We start from the raw sequence: 22,783 nt of genomic DNA on the forward strand, positions 1-22,783 counted from the left end.
GACACACAAACTGACACTTATTAGTACAAAAATAAAAATAAAAACAAAAATAGCTAAAATAAAAACTAAACTACTTTATTTATTTACAAGAAATACTAAGTTTCTGCAGATTAGATCAGATTAGCATTTACATAAGTCTGCAAGTGAGAAATAACTCTCTTATTATTAGTTATGAGCAGTGACTCAACCATGATTACCGGTATATTTGTCCTCTTAAACACTTGGTACTTCCAGTTTCCTTTGAGCTGTGACACTTTCGACATACCCTAGCCAAGGACAGTCACCATGTAACCCGAGTAGCCTAATATGCCACTGAATAGTTTGCGAACTTATGTGACCCGCATTCAGATATACTTCCGTAATCGATACAAGCACTAAGATAACAAATATTCAATATATATTCAAAAACATCCTGAAACAAATCATGAGACACTTTTTAGATAACAAAATTTAATTACTTTGTGATTTAACTTATTTGCTTTTGCATTTCATTATTTATAAGGAACCCGTGATTTTCTATGAGACCCATGCAACGAACTTTCTGACAACCTATCCCATGTTGGAAGCTTTAGGTAGGCTAGGTATACAAAGACACCCCGAGGACATACTTGTCCGAATCTCAAAGACCACATTAGCCCCTTAATTAACATTCATTTCATTTGCATAAACAATATCACATTTAACTTTCATGCTCATGAGTTGTAGAGGTTTTTGCCTATACATTGAACAAATCCTGTAGTAATGCTAGATCTTTCACAAAATTTAAGGACTAGATCAATTCATTACTGAAAAGAAAGCATTCTTAGCCATATATCTGAATATGTTTCCCACAAGAACATTGTATAATTTAATTTCAGATTAAGGGAACCTTGCTACTTTGTGTCTACCAATATATCCCAAATTGTAATCACTGAACTAAGCAGTTATATTACGATTAAGCAGACTTAAAAGCTAAGTATTCTCACTTCTAATCGTCTTACAGCATCAACTTAAATCTATCCCATATTTTTGTCATTTTCTCATTTATCACATTTTTATGGTTTTTTATGACACTAAGAACTCTTTTTGTATTTTTATGACTCTAGCTATTTACAGACACGAACTTACAAAATTAGTTCTTTGAGAGATTTAAAATGAATCAGCATTCTTTATCTCATTGAGAAGAATTAACTTCTCAAATCGAGCCTTATCAAATGCTTTAGTATACAGATCGGCTAAGTTTTTTCAGTTATAACTTTTTCCAAATGAATTAACTTCTTTTGGGCACAATCACGCAAGAAATGATGTCTAATATCAATATGCTTGGTGACCATATGCATGACAGGGTTATTTGTAATGTCTATAACTGACTTATTGTCTATTCTAATAGGAGTATCAAGAAAATCCATACCATAGTCATGAAGTTGTTGCTGAAGCCACAATACCTGGGAACAACAGCTACCAGCATCCATATACTCTGCCTCACATGAAGACTGAGCAACACATGTCTGCTTCTTGCACTGCCATGATACTAATCTTCCTCCCAACAACTGACAACCTCCAGTCGTAGACTTTCTGTCATTGTTACAACCGCCAAAGTCTGAATCAGTATATGCAAGAAAATCAAACGTTCCACCCATAGGATACCATAGACCAAGCCCTTGGTTTCCCTTAAGATAACGTAGAATACGTTTTGCTGCAACCAAATGTGACTCTTTCGGACTAGCTTGAAATCTAGCGAAAAGACAAACAGCGAACATAATATTTGGACGCGAAGCAGTCAGATACATCAATGAGCCAATAATAGCACGATAATAAGTTGCATCCACAAGTTCATCTTTCAGATCAAGAACTCCTAAACCATGATTTTGCTGAATTAGAGTACCATATGTCTTGGATTCTAACATTTGAAACCTCTCCAAGATGTCATCGACATACTTAGACTGGTGAATAAAGAATCCATCTTTCCTTTAATCAACTTGCAGTCCGAGGAAAAATTAAAGTTCCCCCATAGCACTCATTTCAAATTCATTTTTCATGCTCATTTCAAACTCTTTTCACATCTTTATATTAGATGAACCAAAAATGATATCATCCACGTAAACTTGTACAATTAGATAATATCGCTTCTTCCACTTGATAAACAATGTGCTGTCTATTGATCCTCTTGTAAAACCATTTGTCAACAAATGTGTCGACAACTTTTCATACCACACTCTGGGTGCTTGATGCAATCCATAAAGAGCCTTATCCAGTCGATATGCTCTTCTTAGATAGTTCGGATCTTCAAACCCCGGTGGTTGGTGAACATATACTTCTTCTTTAATTTCACCATATAAAAAGGCACTCTTAACGTCTAACTGATACACCTTTATACCTTTGAAACTAGCATAGGCTAAAAATAACCTTATAGCTTCAATCCTTGCAACTGGTTTAAAAGTTTGGTTATAGTCATATCCTTCTCGTTGTGCAAACCCCTGAACAACCAAACGTGCTTTATTTTTAGTAATGATCCCTAGTCATCTCGTTTGCATTTATATACCCATCGAGTTCCAATCGGTTCTTTACCTCTAGGCACATCTACTAACTCCCAAACTCCAAGTTTTTCAAATTGAGCTAATTCTTCTTACATAGCTTCAACCCAACATGGATCTTGAAGTGTTGCCTTAACATTCTTAGGTTCTACTTGTGAAATGAAACCAGAGTATAAACACTCAGTTATCAATCCAGTGTCTTTCACTTCATAAAACAAACTAGTCAGCTCCTTATTCAACTGATTTCTAGTTTGAACAGGTTTTGTAGCATTACCAAGAATATTTTCAACTGGATGATCCTTATTAACTCGATATTCAGGAACCGAATCAACATTCAGACTTTCTCCTAAATTTGTTCTAATCTGAAACTCAGGAGAGCTAAAATCATCTTCCAATTATTCAAAAATAGGATCATCTTCAGGCAGTGAAACCTTTAACGGAGTAAGTGGTGTAGTGTTCTCGGGTTCACTATCATCTGAATCTGTTGGCTTATTCTTGTCCTTACCACTTTCACCAACAACAGTAGTAGACTGAACTTTGGTTGGAGTAGTATTGACATTTCGAGTAGGAGGAGATGTAGGAGTATTATCCATGTGATCTCTTAAAATAATCACATCATCACCTGTCTCAGGATATGAATAAGAAGCATGACCTTGTAGTGAAAACACACTTGTTATAAACCCGTCAACTTTGCCTGTCTGCTTGTTATAAACCCGTCGAATTGATGTTCCCGGTTTATAACCCATGAAAAATCCCTTTTCAACCTTTGCATCAAACTTTGACTGAGGTAGATATTTCAAGAAAGTACACGGTATACCAAATGGTTCAACATTCTGTAAATTCGGTTTCTTCTTAAGTAGAAGCTCATAACATGTCTTGTTATGATGCTTGACTACAATAACCCTATTTATAATATGACAAGCTGTATTCACTGCCACCCCCAAAAACATAGTAGGAAGCCCTAAATCTGTAAGCATAGTTCTGGCTGTCTCGATTAGAGTCCAACTCTTTCTTTCAGCAACTCCATTCTTTTGTGGTTCATATGGAGAACTGTATTGATGTTGGATTCCTTTTGACAGACAAAAGACATCCATCACATTATTCTTAAATTCAGTTCCGTTATCACTCCTGATTCTCTTAACACGAACTCCATAAATATTTTCAGTTTCGACGAAGAAATTTATCAAAATCTAAGGAGTTTCATCTTTCGATTTAAGAAAGAATACCCTTGAGAATCTCGAGTAGTCATCAGTAACCACCAAACAGTAATACATGCCATCGATACTTCTTACATTCACTGGACCAAATAAACCCCTGTGAAGTAACTCGAAAGGATTGGCAATAGAATTTTTTTGTTTCGGTTTACGTGCAAACTTTTGCTGTTTACCTTTCAGACAAGGTACAAATTTGTCTTCCATTCCAAACCGTTTCATGGGAACGCCGTCAACCAAACCATGTTTCACAATGTCATTCATCTTTTGGAAATTAATATGTCCCATTCTTCTATGCCATAGTAAAGATTCAGATTCGTTTGCTTTCGATAACAAGCAAACAGACTCCTTTGGATCATGAACACCTAACACAAGGCCATAGACGTCTCTCTTCCTAGGAGCTTTTAGCAGGATCCAATCTTCAGGAATAACATATCCTGGTTTCAAAATAAGTGCTTCTTTCTGAGTAAAATGGACATTGTTACCCTTGTCACAAATCTGAGAAACACTCAATAGATTATGTGCTAACTGTTCCACATAATTGACTTTCTCTAGTGTAATCTTCCCATTGACAACATCACCTTGGCCCGAGATGTTGCCGCCCTTGGGACCTACGAAACTAACATACGAACCATTTACATCTTCATAATTGGACAACACATTCTTGTCCCCTGTCACGTGCCGAGAGCATCCACTGTCAACATACCAAAGACTGATAGGCTTCCTTGGTTCTCCCTGCACATCAGACAATAAGATGGTTAGTTTCTGAAGGGAACCCAAACCTTTTGAGGTTTAGGTTTTCCGAATACATCTCTAATGATCAATTCAGTCCAATATCCATCACTCTGTACTGGAGCCTTGGATGAGGATGGTGTCACAGACTATTTCTTAGGTGAAGTGAAATGAGTCTTAGGAGGAGGATTCCTTGGTGAGTGAGTACCAAATCTAGGTTGACTCCCTGATCGATCATAGAATTTAGAAGAACTATTAATTCTAGAAGGAGGTGATCGATTTTGTTGAGCCATCTTCCTAGGTGAATAACTCCTTTGAGGTGTACGAGAACGACTCGGACTTACACTACTAGAAGTAGTATTCTGTGAAGGTCCCTGTTGTTTTGGTGTCTTAGATCTATTGAAATTAATCCCTTGATCTGTAACAGTAGACTCACCATATGATGCATTTTTAAGTAACTAAATATAATTCTATGCATTTTTATTATCAAGATGTCTTTTTGCATACCCCTCATAATAATCTCTTTTATATGCACTCATAAATGGTGGTGAAGCTACTTGTTCAACTAATTTACCCTTCCCTTTAGTATTAGGAATATCACCAACATCCTTTGACTTGACTTGACTGTCATTCTTAGGCTTCTTGACCTTCCTATTTGGACATTCAATAGCTATATGACCTTTCTCACGACAAGTATAACACTTCTTTGCTTGTTGTTTTCTAGATTGACCATATTCTATTTCAGGGATTGGTATACCATACTCCTTCATTTCATTTATGGTATCAAGCATCTGTATCGCTTCTTCCATAGTTCTTGCTGGTTTAAAAGGAGCATAATGTCTATCCTTATATGGAATTTATTCAGCTAACCATTCTTCTTTATTTTCTACACACCAAACTTTATCAATTATCGATTTAGGTTCAATCCTATTTATAGATACTTCTCTATCATAGAAAATTGTATCACAGTCTTTCAATGTGTAGTATACTACTTCATCTGGATTAAAATCTAATTCCGTTTGTTGGTGATCTCTTTGTAGAAGTAAATCAGAATCTTTAGACACATTACTTTCCTTCTTAAGGATAACATTTTCAGTAGTTAAACTAATTAATTCTTCTTTAAGTCTTAACACCTCAAGTTTCAAATCTGACACCATTTTACATACATCAACAATAGAAAACAAAGAACAAGATACCTTCTGATTTGTAGCCTTGCAATCTGTCATGTATGCAATAAAGTCTTCAGTTATCATACCTTCAGGTATCATGAAGTTCTTCATTTGTTCTTCAATGCTCTACATAGAAATGTCATCAGCAGGACTCGATGACTCTTCCTTTTCTTCAGATGCTTTCACTGCTGTCATAGGTTCACTCTCAGATCTCACAATCTCAGCAACATTACGTACATTCTGCTTAACTATCTCAGATGCACTTTCTTCACTTGAGTATACAACATAATCAATTGTTGCAGCTACCTCATAATATAATTCTACCATGTAGGCATGATTCAAGGTATCATCAGATTGTGTATCCCATTGATAAGTACCATCCGGATTCTGAACAACAACGGCCTTTGACTCCGAAAATGGTGACGAAACTGGTTGTTGTTGAGTAGCAGGATATGTAATCATTGCTTGAGTTTTCTGATTACTTAGGGTAATACCACCTTGATTGTAATTTTGACGACCAGCAACGGTTATATCATACCTCTTAGGTCGTTGACACTCTCTTGCAAAGTGACCAAATCCATCGCAATTGAAACATTTCACCTTGGATTTTTCAAGACCTTTGGTGCCATTTCCTATAGGTCTCCCAGTTCTCTGAGTGAATCTTCTGACCTTAATAGTGAGCATAGCTAGCTGTCATTGTAGATCCATTTCTTCCAAATCATCAGGATCTATTTGATTGTAATCCTCATCAATCACTGCAGGATCAGTAATCTTTCCTCTGATAAATGCTTCATGAGCATTACAGAAGGCTGAGTAAAACACTCATTCTACCTTCTGCAGAACTCATACTCATTGGCATAGAGTGAAAAGATTGTACATTGCTTTTGACATTCGTATTTGCATTGTCATAAGCAACATATCCAGCAAGACCTTCAGCATCTACTATTGGTGTAGCTTCTGCACCACTTAGAAATGCATTGTTCCCCGAGCTAGAACTTGATAAATGAACGTACTTAGCATGATACAATGATGGATCTTGAGTGAAATCCGAGTGTGTATCTTTAATTCTTCTTTTCATATCTCTGTTCTTAAGCTTGGAAACCACCTTTTCAAAATCCCATGAGCTATATTCTTGATCATCTTGATGTTGGTGAACATAGTTAGTCCATGTCTTAGGTAGAGAGTCCAAAAACTTATCGACTAGCTCAGTTTGAGGATAAACAACCTCAAAATATCACAACTCAGTAGTCAAATGACTGAATCGAATAATAATCTTGTCAAGAGATTCTCCTTTCAGTCCATTGAAAGCTTCAGATAGGCACTTCAGAAGTTTGATAAGATTCTTCTTCAAGGTTACATCGCCTTCACAATATCTTTCAAGAGCGTCCCATAAGTCCTTTGAAGTAGTGTATTTCTTGAACAAGTGTACACTATCTTGAGGTAAGGCCATAGTATGTGTGGACAAGGCCTTTCCCTCAATTGCGTATCTTTTTCGTTCTACAATCGGCATATCAGAATAGGTATACCTACCGATCACTCCATTCTTCTCATACGAAGGCCAATCAAAACCTTGAGTTATCACTGTCCACATGTCCATGTCAGTGAGACGAATGTAGTCTTCAAAACGTCTCTTCCACATCCAATAGTTTTCCATACGGAACAACTTTGGAGGTGTGTTTCCACGACCAACCTCATGATCGTGCATGATCATCTGGCTGATAAGTAGGGCATTAGGAGAGTTTACGACAACTGGTATAGTCGTCATTTCGAATCTTTTGAAAATCAAATCAAACGAAATAATAAGAAGTCCGTAGGTTGCGAAGTCACACGAAGTACACGTGACACGAAGGACATGAAGTCACACGAATTACACGTGACACGAGGTACTAAGACACGAAGTCACATGAGGCACACGTGAGACGAACTAACGGCTAACGTAAGCAATACACGAAGTTCACCTCGTGCTGACGTAAGCACGAAGTGACACGAAGAAGATTCAAACTTCTTTTTATAAGTAAATTAACAAAAATAAGTTATTTAAAAGAAAATACAAACTTCTTTTTATAACAAAGGACATCATAAATAACAAAAATAAAAATGAAATAAATTGAAAGAAATAAAAATGCTTATGATATTATAAGTAAATTAAACCAAAAAGATAAACTTTAATAAAGAATTTAAAAATGACAAATAAATTATTTTCATAAAATGATAGTGTCATAACAATTGTCTTTTATTTAATATACTAAGGTTGATTGATAATATTAAGACAAATGGTGATATTATTTTTGAAATTTGGCAAATACTTTAGTTAATTTACATTTTAATTTATATGAGACTTAAGAAAGAAAAGATAAAAATTATAAATTAGTTAGAAAATGATTTAAACTTTAAATTAAATTATGTGATAAATCAAAATAAGTAATAATAAAAAAAGTTAATATGAATTGAAGAGCTGTAATAATGATAAATACATATTATTAAAAATTTAATGATGTCACAAAAGTTTTGATTTATTTATATAAGAGAATTATGATGTGGTACCAACCGTTTAAGCAATAGAAAGATGAGTTAGAATTTAGAGAGAAGTGATTGAGTCATATTCTTATCATGTCAATAAAAGATGATGAAGATGAAGAGTAATCGTATCATTATTATATATTTCGTGTTTTTATCAAGTCATCTCTTTTATTTTCAAGTAATGTAATGTGTTTTAATTATAATAAAATGTGTTTGTTTAATTTTGTGAAGACTGATGAGCGTCCATTTTGTGATAAAAACCCTAATGAAATGCTTCATTTCTATGCTTAAATGAGTTATTATTCCGGAACTATTGGTACTTAATGAATGATGTGTTTATGCAGGTTCACGGAAGATGCGAGAGAGGGTAAATGACATCAACTGACTCAAGAAGAAAGCCTATGAAGTTACAAGACACAAGGAAGTGATTCGGAGCCAAATGAAGACGCAAGAACAAGAACAACAGCCACTAGCGCCACTGGCATCCTTGCCAGCACCGCTGGCCATCACCAGCACCGCTCCCTAATCAACAAGTGCCACTATCCTAGGAAAGCCCAGGACAAGCGCCGTTGGTCAGCCCACCAGCGCCGCTGGTCAGCCCAGTTCGGAAACCGACTTTTATCACTATATAAGTCGAACTAACCCTCAAAACTTAGGGGGAGCCGATTTAGCAGCCCTAGCCGCCCAACAACAACCCTAGATCGACTTTGCAGATTCCAAGGAGGTTTTGGAGCTTCTAACACCTTCCGATCTTCATTATTGGTCTAGATCTTTCATCTTTATTTACTTTATATTATCAAACAATGTCGTTCATTTTTTCAGACTTTGTTATTCATTTAATAATGCTAGGCTAGTAGGCTGAATACTTGTTTAGATCGATGTGATCATGTAGACGCTTATTGTTTTACTGTGTTTGTTTAGATTCTGTTGGAGTGTGCTTTACTATTTATCGTAGATCCATGTTTATTAGTAATTCATGTTGCTTTTGGTTTTATATCTGAACATATTAGTTTAATTCTGATGGTTGTCTATGATCATACACTAGGACTAATATGCTAGGACAGAAAACGACTAGTCGGTCTATAACTAGAAGTAAAAAGTGATTCACTTGTAGCCGAGGGATCCAGAACCATAGTAACTAGGATGAATTGAACATGAAGCTTAACAATACCAGACGCGATCCTTTGACTTGTAACCGAGTACTGTGGTCACCGGAGGGAATTATATCTGGTCATGGCTTAAGAGTCGGGTATGAATTAGTAACACGAACTTTAGGTCATTAATGCTTAAACAATGAATCTAGCGAGAATTTGTTTAAAGGATAGGGTGAGTCTAGCGACAGCACTACTAACTAGGTAAAGTGAATCTAACGAGAATCTGAACCGTGATGAAGTTTCCAACGGACTATCAAACCAGTAGGATAGTATTTGGTCATACCATGAGATCGAAGATGCCAAACAAGTATTTTAATATAATTACTGCTATTTGCTTTTTCCAGTTACTTTCAGATTAGCCTCACGCTGAATAAGCGGCGGCTAGATTTTTAATTTACTACAAAATAATTAGTTATTTAGGACTTAGTGACAAGCCCCCAAAACAACTAGAATTACACATACTACTAGATTAGGTAAAGCAACGCATCCCTACGAACCATCCTGTAACTTACCACTAGGCTATATTACACTGACCGGGTTCTCTGCTCGTTAAAGTGTGTTTAGGTTAGATAGTTACTTGTACAACTTATAAATTTAAAGACAAGAATAAAAACACACCATCAAATTGAAAAAGAAAAAAGAAATATTAAAATGGTGGATGAATAGTGGAAGAAGTGAGAAAAAGTGAGTAGTATAAGGAAGGGGGTGTTCTAGGAAAGAGAAAGTCGATAAATAATGGAAGAAGTAAGGAAAAAGTGGGGGGAAAATGAGTAGTATATAAAGAGGCAATATGGTAGTGGCCTGTGGGCATCCCCACATCCTTTATAAGACTATGTGAGATACTTAGATGTAAATATAGATACTTGGGAGATTAAGTGTGCGTGACTTGCATGACTAATGTTTACTTGGATGCAATGACTTTAATTTAACTAAAGAGGGATCGGATTCTTCCTTTTGATGATTTCCTTCAAAGTTTTATTTTCCTGTTGGGAGTGTGGCTAATTGTATACGGGAGGAATTACGGAAGTGATCAAGTATATATCATTAAGAATAAACTTAAGAGATTTTTACATGTGACATATCTCTAAAATCAAAACAAGTATATTTTGTCAACATTTTATAAAAATTGTCACTAGTACAAACAATGATAGTTTTTATGTGCTGCATCTGATGGTATTGACACTATTGGGTATTTCAGACGTTACATAAAACATGTAATGATACGTAGTTCCAAGTTTAATCTCCTATATATACTTCACTTTTTAGTAAATCGTAAAACTTGAATTTATGAAATACATGTATCCAACCACCCAATTATATCATGAACAATGAAAATATTATATGCGTTAGAATATAAGCATATAATCATATATAATCACAAGTAAGCGTAACGAAAGAAATCGAAACATATATGCAATCAAATTAATTAACAAAGAATAGAATTGAGGTGTGTACCTTATGCAAAGGTCCAATAAAGATAATAATAATAAGATTATTATTAATGCTTAGGGTTTAAAGCAAAACTCCTCTACGATCGCACACTAGACACCCCGAATAATGTATGCTAGTACCCCGATCACTTAACCGAATAACCCTTAGTTACAAACCCTTAACTTAAAGTCGAAACCCCTTAAGAGAAAGAGAATTTAGGCCACTTCAAGAAAAAGAGAGAAGAGGAGAGAAAACTATGTGAAAGAAAAAAGAATGAAAAAAAAAACTAGAATTAAGCCCTCTATTTATAGGACTTAATTAGGTTAACATAGCTTGGAAAATAAGCCACATCAAGGCTTAAACAAGCCTCTAAGTGGTCGGGCCCCTTATGATCTTTAGGTCCAAATCCATTTTTCGATTTTCACATTTTAATCATCCTCTTTAATCATTTAAATATAACTAACCCTTTAATTATGTTTAATTAATCATTTCATGATCAGACTAATCAATATATTACTTTAATATATCAATTAATAATATCGAGTTGCCGTGTCATTTCATGTGACCCCGTAGGCTTAAATTATTCCCGGACATGCGATTTATAATAAAATGATCACACTCCAACAGCTCCCACTTGAGCATGTTATTATAAAGGCAATAACATTGGTTGGCGTCTAGCAACACTCCAATGCTCCCGGAAATATTTAAGAATAGATTCTTAAATTGCCAAGTTGAAATGATTTAGTCTTTAATATCCCTTTGTTCAGATACCCTCGTTAATTATGAATATGGATCAATGTCATTTCATAATTTAACGATTATGTTTCTCATTTCTACAATTAATTAAGATTACCAAATTAGTCAAGACAACTTCTTGAGTTCATTTGGGTATGGCCACACAAACATCTTCAATTAATTAATGAGGGCGTCAAATGGTATCATACTTCAGTTGCAAATTGAAGGAACAAATCATGTATTGACTACAAGTGTCTGGCCATGTCGTTTCTCAACATTTCTGAAAATAGCCCTTTATTACTGCCTTGTTCAGGACAGATAGGAACTATATCAAGAAATGCAATCCTTACATGTATAACTCACAGGGGTAAGTCCAATATTCAGCTTTTGAATATCATGTGAGTTTGGTACGATCCACCGTCTTCAAAATATTTCCTTAAATATTTTCACCAATCTCTCACAATTGTCTTATTTTAATTATATTCCCATATAATTAATCGACAATGGACGTTTAGAATATTCAACTAATATTCATGGATTTAAACATGCAAATATAGGGCACAATTATTATAAAAATGAAACCACTTATACCGCATATAAAAATTCATTTATTGAAAAATAACAATTGTTTAACATTCCATTATCCAAATACCAATCACAGATTTACATGATATAACTTTGCAATATCTAAGACCTATGTTAGAAATCAAAAAATAGTGATAAATTGTAATTTAAGTTAGTGGACTTAATTGTTGTTAAGACATGGTGAAATGATTTCTAATGTTCAGGGGTTAGATATGACTATAAGGATAATTGTAGAATTAGATTATAAATACCCTCAACATATTAGAAATCATAAGCCTTTTAATCCATTTTTATACACACTTAATACTTACTCGTTCCAATCTCTCTCTCTCTCTCTAGAAACCACACACACTAAACACACCAAGAATACACACACTTGATCCGTCATTGTTGAGATCGAATCCAGAGCAGAAAACGTGTTATATCAACCTAAGCCTTCTGCATGCTTGTTGAGCTTTCCCTTTGACAATGTCTTTGTAAAAGGATCCGCCAAGTTATAATCTGTTTGAATTTTGAGTAAATTGATTTTACGTGATTCGATTTGCTCTCGAACATAGTGATATCTCCTTTGGTAATGTCTGGCGCCCTTTTGAACCCCAGGTTCATTGGCAATGACAATTGCTCCAGATCTGTCACAGTACAGATCCATAGGTATGTTATTTGATGGCATCACATCAAGCCCAGAAATAAACTTTCTGATCCAGATAGCTTCCATTGTTGCATCCGAAGCAGCTATATACTCAGACTCTGTAGAAGACATAGCAACGGTAGATTGCTTCTTGCTCTTCCAATCTACTGCTCCTCCATTTAAAATGAAGACATACCCTGACTGAGACTTGGTATCATCCTTATCTGTCTGATATCCAGCATCACAGCATCCAGTGACTTTAAGCTCTTGATCCGGATTTCCTCACACACCAAAAACAATTCTTTAGTAGCACGTATGTACTTAAGAATGTTTTTCACAGCAGTCCAATGATCCTCTCCGGGATTATGCTGATATCGGCTTACTATATTTTGCGCGAACGCAATATCAGGTCTAGTGCATCTAACCGCATACATGATAGATCCCATCGCCGAAGCATAAGGGACTCTTTTCATACGCTCTACCTCTTCAGGTGTAGAAGCACCATTCTTGCTGGATAAATTAAGTCCTTCTTGCATAGGCAAGTTCCCGCGCTTAGAATTTTCCATCTTGAATCTCTTCAAGATCTTATCTATATACGCACTTTGACTTAATCCGATCAACCGTCAATTCTATCTCTATAGATTTTGATTCCAAGTATGAATGCTGCTTCACCCTAGTCTTTCATAGCGAAACACTTTCCAAGATAAGATTTAACGTCTTTCAACATTGGAATGTGATTTCCTATTATCATTATGTCATCGCATACAAGACAAGGAAAGTAACATTACTCCCACTAGCTTTGCGATATACACATGGCTCATCAGGATTCTGAACAAAATCAAACTTTTTGATCTCTTCATCAAACCTTTTATTCCAACTCCTTGATGCTTGCTTTAGTCCATAAATGGACCTTTGAAGCTTGCATACTTTGTTGGGATATTTAGGATCGACGAAACCTTCTGGTTGTACCATATAGACTTCCTCGTCTAGAAAACCATTCAAGAAAGCGGTTTTGACATCCATTTGCCATATTTCAAAGTCATAGTATGCAGCTATGGCTAAGATAATCCTAATACCTCTAATGTCCGCAACGCGAGAAAAGGTTTCCTCATAATCAACTCCAAAGAGTTGAGTATAACTTTTCGCCACAAGACGAGTTTTATAGGTGTGTACATTTCCATCCATGTAGGTCTTCTTCTTGAAGATCCACTTACACCCAACGGTTCTACCATTTGGTGGAAGATCAACCAAGCTCCAGACTTGATTGTCTTTCATGGATTTCATTCCCACATTCGCAGCTTCAAGCCATTTGTCAGATTCCGGATCTGATAATGAGTTTCTCTTCAAAGAACTCAACATATCGATGAACCTTGACAGTGTTTTCCGTAGGAAAGTAGAAGTAGTAACCCATCGTTTCCTTTGGGTATCCTACAAAGATGCACTTGATAGATCTAGGTGCAAGCTTGTCAGGCGTATCTCATTTCACGAGTGCCTCACATCCCCACACCTTTAAGTAAGACAATTGAGGAACACTTCCATGCCACAATTCATGCGGTGTCTTGTCAACTTTCTTAGTTGGAACCATCTTGAGAATGCGAACAGAAGTCTCGAGGGCATAATCCCAAAACGAAAAAGGAAGAGTCGTATGATTCATCATTGATCGAACCATTTCCAACAAGGTTCGATTCCTCCTTTCCGAAGCACCATTGTGTTGAGGAGTATATGGAGGAGTAAGTTGTTGAACTATTCCACAAGCTTTAAGATAATCTTTAAACTCTTGACTTAAGTATTCACCACCTCGATCCGAACGAAGGATCTTGATGGTTTTTATCGAGTTGATTCTCCACTTCACTTTTAAATTCCTTGAATGTTTCAAAGACTTCATGTTTATGCTTAATCAAGTAAACATAACCATAACAACTGAAATCATCCGTAAAAGTGACGAAATAGCTAGCACCTCCTTGACACATGTCTAAATGGGCCACATACATCCGAATGTATTAGTCCAAGTAGTTCTTTAGCCCTCTCCGTTTTATTTTGAAAAGGTTTCCTTGTCATTTTGCCAGAAACACAAGATATGCATTTTTGAAATGATTCATCATTTGTTTGCAAGACACCATCCCTTTGAAGTCTTTCAATGCGTTTTTTGCCAACATGAGCAAGTCAACAATGCCAAAGATAGGTCGAGTCCGAATTGGGCTTGACTCGTTTGCTAACATTATACATTGAATTATCCTTTGAATCACAACCACGCATATCAATTTCATAAATACCATCATAAGCAATAACATCAAAATAATGAACATTATTTTGAGAAACTGAAATACCAATATCATTAAAAACATTAACCAATCCGTTGTTTTTCAACAAAGAAACTGAAATAACACCTCTAGTAATAGAAGGTGTATAATGACAATCGTTCAAAACAATTATTAAACCACTAGGTAAAACCAAATGATAATCTCCGATTTCTTCTACAGCTACTGGTAGGCCATTTCCCACGAACAGTTGTAAAGATCCCGGTTTCAGTATCTTTCCCCTTCTAAGCCCCTGTAAAGAATTACAGATATGAGTACCACACCCAGTGTCGTAAACCCGTGAATTCCGCTTAGAAAATGAATATAATTCAATAGTGAAGAATATACCAGAAGTCTCGGACGAACCGGGCTGCTTCTTCTTCAACTCAGCAAGATACTTGGGACAATTCCGCTTCCAATGACCCACTTCATTACAATGGTAACAAGGTAGGTTCTTAGCGGGATGTTCCTTCTTCGCTGGAGGGGTCTTCTTAGGTTTAGGAGTAGCAGCAACTTGTTTTCCTTTACCTTAAGCCTTGCCTTTTCCCTTCGGTTGTTTGCCTTTTTGGACCTTTTCCCCCTTGATCATGAGAACATTGGGAGTAGCAGTTTTCTTTGGCAACTTCTTTTCAAACTCATTAGCCATGGCAAGAAGTTCCATAACGGTTTTATCCATGCTATGCATAGTATAATTGCGTCCAAAATCCTTAGACAAAGACTTGAGAATCATACCAATTTGTACTGGCTTTGCATAAGCATAATTCAACCTATCCAACTGCTCAAAATATCCTTTCATCTGAAAGATATGAGCGCTTACCGGTGTTCCTTATTCATGTCGCAAGTCATGAAGTACATCGATAAGATCGAATAACTCCATGCCAGCTTGCTTCTCGAACATAGACTTTAGCTCAATAAGCATATCACATGGAAATGAATGCTCAAATTGCTTTTGCAGGTCAGCATTCATACTTCCCAACATCAGACAAGCGACCTCATTATGTTTATCATATGCGGCAGCATAATCCGCTAATGCTTCATTAGAAGCATTGGCAGCAGGAGCAACGGGTCTTGGCTCTTCAAGGACTTGGTATTTCCTCTCAGCTCTCAAAACGATCCAGAGCTAACGATACCAATCATTGAAATTCGGTTTCCAACATCGACCTAAATGCCGATTGATGTATGTTTTGAGTGGTATTGTTTGTTTCCATCTACAAAACAGACATAGGTTCAATTATCAGTATTCCGATAATTATCCTTAAGAAATATAATTTTACCCTTGTTAAATTCATCTAACAAATTACTTTCACTAAGGCTAGGATCCAACTTGACATACAATCATTTCATAAGTTGATCTGCTAGAAATGACAGTATTCAAAAGGTAATCGAGAATCGATAATTGCATTCATGCAACTCCTAGATTTATGGGACTTACAACAACAATGTAAAGGGGTATTAAGTGTTTTGTAAACATGTTTTGTCCCATCTTATGCGACGGGTTAAGGTCTCACCTCTTAACTCGTTTTAAGTTGCCTAATTAAGAACATGTAAGATAGTCCACCGCTGTCTCACAACGAGTGGTAATCCACCTTGAAGAGATACAATTCACCTACGTCTCACGTAGAGCAAAAATCACTGGCAAGTGTTCTTAGCAAAGTGGGTGGCATTGACTTAACTTTAAATGGGTAATGCATTTGATGTGAATCAAAAGTTTATGTTTGAAGACTCATGCATAATCTTCAAAACATAATATTTAATAAAAGCATTTGTATAGTCTTACAACACAAGAGAGCTCAGTAGCTCCATTTGAACGCACAAAGAAGCACAAGGGCAAAGGTTTGCGATGAACGCAATTAAAAACCCACCATTTTAGAAGGCTAGCGCACTCCAACTTATACCTCTCTTAGAGTTTATTCAAATGGGTGAGCCGGTGTATCTCAAGGTTAAAAGATTCCATTTTTATTAATGAAATCTCTATTTCGATAGTTCTTAGTCAAGTTTATTTTCAAAACCAGTTTTTGTATCACCTTTATACAACTTATAAACAATACAAAAAATAATAAACTTTACTAATTTCGAACTACTTAATCATGTAACAAGTTAAGGTGGGCCACCTAAACATGGTCACTATGGTTCATGCATATGTTTAAACCCGGCTCCCCCTTCTGAAGAAGAGAACCACATGCATCAAGTTACCTTGATTGCGTAAGCCTTAAAACAAAATAACTAACAATTAGCACATAAAACATGCTGACTGGAAATTTCCAGTAACTTCACTACCAGTTTAAGCCTGTTTCTGGTCCGACTCAGCTTTCGAACAAAACTACAAAGTTGTATCCCTATGTGTTGGGCATCTATTGTCCAAAGCACGACCTCTAACTCATTACAGATTAAAAGATATGAAGTTTTTAGTAAACTGTCGCACATCAGGAAATTTACACGAAAAATTCACATTGTCATATAATTATCTAATAATTAACCCTAATTATTGGATCATCATGCTTTGCAAAAATATATCTCTATATATCCAGTAAAATCATAATTAATTTTGCATGAATTTCTTGTGATTTTACTATTATTTAACAACTTTAAATAATTTAGATACACATAATCATGCAATTCATCACATAAATCATGTCAATTCACAATTCAAAACTTGCTTGGGGGTTTCAATCTCCATTAAACAAGGTTAAAACTTTAATTAAGCAAAAACCCTTATGTTTATTTAATCAAGATCCGATTTAATTAATTAAAAATAAGAAAAACAACATTTTAATTATTTAACAATTAATTAAAATCAACCAATCCTTAAACCCCCTTTCAAGTTTTGATCTTTGTAATTAATAGATCATATATGTGGATCGTGATACCATTGTTAGAATATAAGCATATAATCATACATAATCACGAGTAAGCGCAACGGAAGAAATCGAGACATATATGCAATCAAATTAATTAACAAAGAATATAATTGAGCTGTGTACCTTATGCAAATCTCCAATAAAGATAATAATAATAAGATTATTATTAATGCTTAGGGTTTAAAGCAAAACCCCTCTACGATCGCACACTAGACACCCCGAATAATGTATGTTACTACCCCGATCACTTAATCGAACAACCCTTTGTTAAAAACCCTTAACTTAAAGTCCAAACCCCTTAAGAGAAAGAGAATTTCGGCCACTTCAAGAAAAAGAGAGAAGAGGAAAGAAAACTATGTGAAAGAAAAAAGAATAATAAAACTAGAATTAAGCCCTATATTTATAGGACTTAATTAGGTTAACATAGTTTGGAAAGTAAGCCACATCAAGGCTTAAACAAGTCTCTAAGTAGCTGGGCCCCTTATGGTCTTTAGGTCCAAATCCATTTTTCAATTTTCACATTTTAATCCTCCTCTTTAATCAATTAAATATAACTAACCCTTTAATTATGTTTAATCAATCATTTCGTAATCAAACTAATCAATATATTACTTTAATATATCAATTAATATTATCGAGTTAACGTGTCATTTCGTGTGACCCCATAAGCTTAAATTATTCTCGGACATGCTATTTATAATAAAATGATCACACTCCAACAATAACATTATGGAGATCTAAGAATATCTATTTAGAAATGTCATGATTGTCAAAGAGCTTTAAAGTTTCTTCATTGCGGAAAATAAAAAAATTCAATGAAAAAACAAATTCAAAAATTTTGTGTTATGAAACGGCCATCAAATTAAATGCATATATATCGATCTATTATTACTACTAGATGGATACCCGCGCGTTGCAGCGACACTTTTTAAAAAAAATTGGACCTGTTTAGTAGTAATAAATCCCAAGGTTTGTTCTAACGTGAACATCTCAAAACTGGATCCAACTAAAAGTACATTACAAAGAGTCTCTTGTGTGAAGGTATTTCAAATAAATCAAAACACATGGTATTAATGGATTACAAAGCACAAATATATATTCATCAGCACACTTGCATTTAACTGCTTGTAGTTGGACATGCTAAACAACAGGTTCGTCACCCTAACACTTCACCGAAATCTCTGAAGTTTCATTAATGAAGAATAAGCTCCTTCGCCTTAAAATAAAATTGTTAGCTTTCAAGTAAGGCAATCAAATTAGAACTATAGATCGTTGTTATTATGATTAACTGGATGAATGTATATACCGTGCTAGCTTTGAGGAAGTGTTAATCAACGCTGGACTGGCTACTAAAATCAACAATATCCATGATACCATCCTGATCGATGTTTCCAACCTTAGCCTTTTCAACCCATACTGAACTCTCTATGGAAGCTACAAAACATATATTTCAGCAAACATAAGAAAATCCATAAAAAAAAATACATCGGGTTGCATTATACGCGAATTGGGTAACGGGTCAGTTGAGTTTGGGTTGAGACTGGTCAGATTTAGCATGTGCCAAAACAGGTTGAATTGAGTGATACTCGCCTACTCAATAAAAATGCAGTGTTAGTCTTTTTTTAAAAGAATGAACGGGCCAATTTATGTTCTCTATCATATAAAAGGTCATAAGCAAAACACACAATCTGATTTTGGGAACATAACTTTAAAGTGCTTCTTGGTTCATTCAAGTATATTTTTATAGGTATTTAAACAATATCGTAGCCAAAAAATTGTTCCTGGTACAATAAGTAACCCGAAAGATAAAAACATCTATCTATGATATAGGCTATCATACTTCTGCTACTTTTAAACATCTGATTGGTTGCATCAAGCCATAGAGATCGAAAATAAAGCAAATATTTTACAAAGTTGTAATATCACGAAGATTACCGTTGTCTCTTCCCCCGCAAATTCTTCATTTGATCCTGGTAATGATTCTATATATATTTCTTAGACACGAATAACTTCTGCTTCATTATATTAGATGATTTTTCTTCTGAAATGGACTCATCTTCTACACCACCCATTAAATCCCTCCACCTAGTGAGATGTGTAAACAAAAAGGAATGTATCAACATTATCTTATGATAGAGGGAACCACGCGCGTTACATCGGCGTAAACAAAATACAACACATTTATTTGCATTCTGTTAGTTTTCTTATTTGTAGAATCCGTCTAGAGTATACAACTCACCATTAAAGAAATTAAAATTAACAAAAGAAAGAGCTACATATTAATATCATAATACGGAGTAATATTCATATAACGTTAACAGGGCCTTAAAATCCTAAGTAATGTAGCTGCGTACAATCAAAAACTAACAAAAAGTTGGCCTTGCTTTAGCCAATAGTGACATGCTATTGGATATTCAGATCAAAAACTTGAATTAAAGGTAGTTGCGTATAGAATATAAGTTGTATATATGCATCAAAAAATTTCATAGTTTATAGAATGTACGTACTCACCAACTCCACTTTCCCATGTCTCAATCTTGTGTTCTGAACTTCTGATCATATTTTAGACACAATATATTTTTTCATAACTTTCCTAATCCCTCTATTCATCAGTCAAAAATCCTTGTTGCCATCCCTAACCTCAAACCCTACACATAAATATATCCTAAAAGTAACTATTAACTATGTAAAAAAAAAAATTTTTTTTTTAAAAAGCCACCAAAATTCATCCACCTAGAGAGAGACAACCATTCTTTACCATCTTCTTTTTTCTTCTTTCTCTCACTAAAACACCTAGTGCAGCCACCTTTTCACACACAAAATTCATCCTTTGATTTTGGATTGTTAAATCAAAATCATTTGTACTTTTAGCATCCTTGTGATAATCAAAACATATTTCCAGAATCAAATCTCAGGTAACAACAACAAATTATGAGTTTTTGATCAAATTAAAAGTGTACTTTTTCAAGTGTATGTTCTTGATGATTTGGTCCTATTTTGATATGAAATCGTGTTAATAATTAATGGGTTTGTGTCTAAATGTGTTTAATAACATATATGTGAACAAACTTGGGTCATAACATGCTTTAATCTACAAAACCCATTTTTGAAAGTGAAGATAAACTTGTTCTTGATGTGCCATGGCTTGGTCATGTTATAGATGGTCTTGAAATCGTTAAAAGTGTTAATGGTTAATGTTATTGTGCATATATGTACTAGTTCTAAGTTCTAACAAGTCCCGGAATCGATCTAGATCTTCATGTTATAAATTTGTTCTTGTTCAGCTCGTGGGAGACCTAGGACGGTCTTGAAATGGAACGATCTTGTCCCAAGATCGTCCTGGGCAGCTCACATGGTTCATGGTTCTTGTTCGTTTGATCTCGTGTGGTGTTGTGATGTTGTTGGTATGTTAATGGATAACTGATCCTTTGGATTGGTTTAGCTCAAACACTTTTTCATGAAACGATCTCGTGCACTTGTTCTTGTCTTTGGATCACTAGGACGATCCTGATCAAGTCCATTGGGACGATCTTGAGGTCTGGTTCCCTCAAAACGATCTTGATACACTTAACCTTGAGTCAATTGGACGATCAAGTCCACTGGACGATCAAGTCCATTGGACGATCCTGATCTTGTACTTATTGCTTCTAACGATCTTGCACCTTGAACAACTGAAACGATCTTGGTACTAAGACCCTAGGACGATCTTGGCTTGCATCCAGGACGTTCCTGGCTAAACAATGGGACGATCTTGCTAGTCCAATGGGACGTGCATTCCTTAAACATCTTGTACTTGTTCTATATCATACCACACTTGATCCTTAATCATCAAATCAGTTCATAACATCATTATCACTCGATTAAACACATTAAGGGCTATTCATTAACATCAAAGCTTGTTCGTGAGTCGATCTAAAACAACGTACAAAGTGCAAACCCTAATTAAGTACATTTAAGACATGTTCTATCTTCATTATCGAAGTACGAGTTCTATGAACAATTAAACCAAGTTCTAAAGGCTAAAGTTCATTATTAAAGACATGTTCAACTCATTAACGCGATAAGTACTTATGTGCAAAGAAGTTCAGTTCGAGTTCAGTTCATGTACTTAAAGTTCATTTAAACTCTTTTGAGTCAAAACGTTCATAGATCTTCAAAGGACCAAATCATCAGTTCATCAAGGACATTTCAATGATTAAATAATCACATGAACTAATATATGTACTTATTTATGATCATTATGTACTTAGGCATCCATCAAGACATACTTGGATTGTGATAGATATAACTATCTATCTCTGTGTTTGTTCTCTGTGCTATTACTACTGTACTTGTACCAGATCACTGTGAGTTCACTTATCCCCATTTCGTACATTTGTTCAAAGTTCTTTATCGGGGACTGAAAAGCATGAAAACTATTTTCGTACTTGTACATATGTTCTTGAACTATTTTACGTACTATATTATGAGCTTGATCTTGAACTACTTATGAAATGATTCTTAAACTGTTTGAAAGAGTATTTAAGTCCTGAATGGGCAGGATCTTAAATACAATTATACTACTGTAGTTGATCTTTATTATGTTCTAGTTCGTACATGTACTTGTTCGGTTCTTGTTCACTGCTATCAATTCATATCCCACAGTTCAGGGAATGAACCGTAGGTAATTATGGACAACGCTATTTAGGGTAGGCCCACCCTCATTCTCCACAGTTCAGGAGGATGCATATTACTTGTTCTTGTTCATGTCATTGTTCTGACATAGATTTTATTTGACGTGCTTGAGCTATATGAGCATATCACTACATTACAGTTCAGTTCTGGCCAATCGGGTTAGCAGTGACAGCCTATATCTAATGTTCATTATATGTTCTTGTTCTGTTCTTATTATTATAAAGTACTTATGTTCAACGTACAGATCTTGACCTAGTTCTTATTATTATTATAAAG

This window comes from Erigeron canadensis, chromosome 4, assembly GCF_010389155.1.
Source record: "Erigeron canadensis isolate Cc75 chromosome 4, C_canadensis_v1, whole genome shotgun sequence".
NCBI classification, from domain to species: Eukaryota; Viridiplantae; Streptophyta; class Magnoliopsida; order Asterales; family Asteraceae; genus Erigeron; species Erigeron canadensis.